Source organism: Chaetura pelagica, unplaced genomic scaffold (genome assembly GCF_000747805.2).
Source record: "Chaetura pelagica isolate M959 unplaced genomic scaffold, ChaPel_1.0 scaffold436, whole genome shotgun sequence".
NCBI classification, from domain to species: Eukaryota; Metazoa; Chordata; class Aves; order Apodiformes; family Apodidae; genus Chaetura; species Chaetura pelagica.
In genome coordinates this window covers 4,118,531-4,120,947 of record NW_009953651.1, presented here as the reverse complement: position 1 = coordinate 4,120,947, position 2,417 = coordinate 4,118,531, and positions in this window count along the sequence as shown.

Below are 2,417 nucleotides of genomic sequence, written 5' to 3'. Positions count from 1 at the left end.
TTCCCCTTTTTTTTTTTTTTTTTTTTTCCTACGGATGAGTGGCTAGAAGCAACCCATCCTCCCTCGCTCTCAAAACCAGCTTTCCAGATTTTATTAAGTGTGCTGGGCTTTCAAAAAATCAGAACAAATCCCTGGTTGTAATTTTTTTGTTATTTTGCCTTGCTGAGGCCAAATTGGACACCAGTGCAACATTATAAATAAATAACAAGGTGGTTTCTACTGATGGGAAAAGTGTCTGCAAAAGGCTCAGTTTGCTTCAAGAAACATTTTGTCTAAAATGTCACCCAGCTCCATCAGCATTTGCTGCAGACGTGCAGAGCTCATGAGCTGGGTTATCCTTTCCCCTCCCTGCTAAGTCACCAGCGTATCAGCATCAGCAGCTCTGTTTTCCCTCATCTCATGAGGATAGTTAGGCTATGACTCCACTGTCCCACTGTCTCCACCCAAGTGACACCTTGTCGCTTGCTCCAGAACCACTCCTGGCATGAAAAGCACTCCCCTTCCGAGATCTTTGCATGCCCTCTGGGCAGCTTGGCTCCAGCAGTGGCCAGCAGATGAGAGATGTGGAGATTCAAGGGGTTGAAATCTAGCAAAGTGGGGAATTGCTGCTGCCTTGTGCCCATGATCTGTGTCCCTGGGTAACTCCAGCCACACTATAGAACAGCAAAAGAAAATTAGCTTAACACCCTAGAGCACTGTAGACGTTTTGATTGTGCAAATCACACTGTGTTTGAGGGAGAAAGGGACTAATGGCCCTCTCTGTTTCCCCAAGTCCTTATATGCTCATGCCTGTTTCAGGGTGCAGAAGATCAGCACAAAGCTCTTGGGGACTGATCAGCCTACACAGTGTCACAGATGGGACAGGGGAAAATGCAGCTTTAGAAGTATCCTATGCCTGGCCCTGAAGGGAAAATGTTCTTGTGGGAAGGATGTTAATCCTGGCTACTTTGCTACAGTGCTTTATGGTATGAAGAAAGGGTATGGTGAGTAAGGCACCAACAAAATAGCATCAAGTTGTTGTCAGAAAGTGGGAAACCTGTAGAATGAGGAAAAGTTTGGGGTGTTTGGTTTCACTACAGCAGATGGTAAAGTAAATTAATATGAGGAATTTGGGAATTTACAGCAGAACCATGACTGGACCCACCATCCATCTGGGCTGCCCTTCATCCATCCCTCCATCCATGGATCTTCCGTGAACCACCCATTCATCCGTTTATCTTCCTCTTCCTGCCTGCAGTAATTGTTGGCACATGGCGTTGCATGGAGGAAACCAGCTGCAGAGCACAATGTCAATTTGTGTCGGTACTAATTCCCCAGGAATGATGCCTTGTGGTCTTACAGTCTTTCTAGTTGCCCTTTCCACATTAACCATTTGCAAGCAGCAGAACAGCCACCTCAGCACTTCCATGGCACAGGGCCTGTTCAGAGAGAAGCATAGCACCCAAGGTGGTCTCCTTTAAATCAGGCCATGGGGAAGCAAGGAGTGTGGTGCTGAGGCCAGCAAGACCTAGAGCAAACAGAGCAGAAAGGGAAGCAGAGAGACAGGGACTTGAGGCAGGCTGGTAGGAGATACCTGCTGTGGGGAGATGAGGACAGGAGAAAAAAAGGGGTGTTTGCAGGGAAATGGGCAAGAAGGAGAAAAGCAAAGAGTTTGTAGCTGCAGATGCACTCATGATGTGCCTGGATGTCTTGAAGGGATTCCCTGGGGAAAGAAGTAGCTGGGAGAGGTTATAAGAGAACAGCAAGGCCTGGACTCTGCATCTCTTGGAGGTGAGCTCCCCAGCCTGGCAGCTGTCTCACGCTGCCTCTCAGCCCCATCAGCATTTTTCCAGCTATCTCCCCTTTCTGGGGCAAACTCTGGGGTGTGTACATAGTAATCCCCCATGGCACCTCTTGAGCTGCTGTGGGTGAGAGTGGCTGGCATGCTGAAAGTGAGCCACACATTGCTCCCATCACAAATGAGGTGGACCTGGGCACCCTGGACCAGGTATTTAACCTGTCCCTGCTGCACGGAGAGGTTGCCCCCATGCCATGTCGGGTCGGGAGGGTGATGGAAAATCTGGGTGGGGCATGGTGGCATGAGCTGGCAAGGAGGCAATGGATCAGTCCTGTCCTGCAGGAGGTTCCTATTGCATTACGCAAGTGTATTTCTGCATCTTGGACCAGCCTTGCAAGAAAACTCAAGAGTTGTTATTTGTTTGAGGCAGAAGTGAAACATCTCCTCCCCTTTGCTGGGATCTACTCTCAGATGCCTCTTGATGACTCTCAAATCTGATCCAAAATGCTTCACACTGCTGTGTTTGGGAAAGCAAGTGAGGTGCCCTGCTTTGAGGTCATTATTTGCTCTGTTTGGGAAAGTCACTAACAGCTTTTTTCTAATGTTTTGGATAAAGGTACCTTTTCCTTTGCCCCCCTCT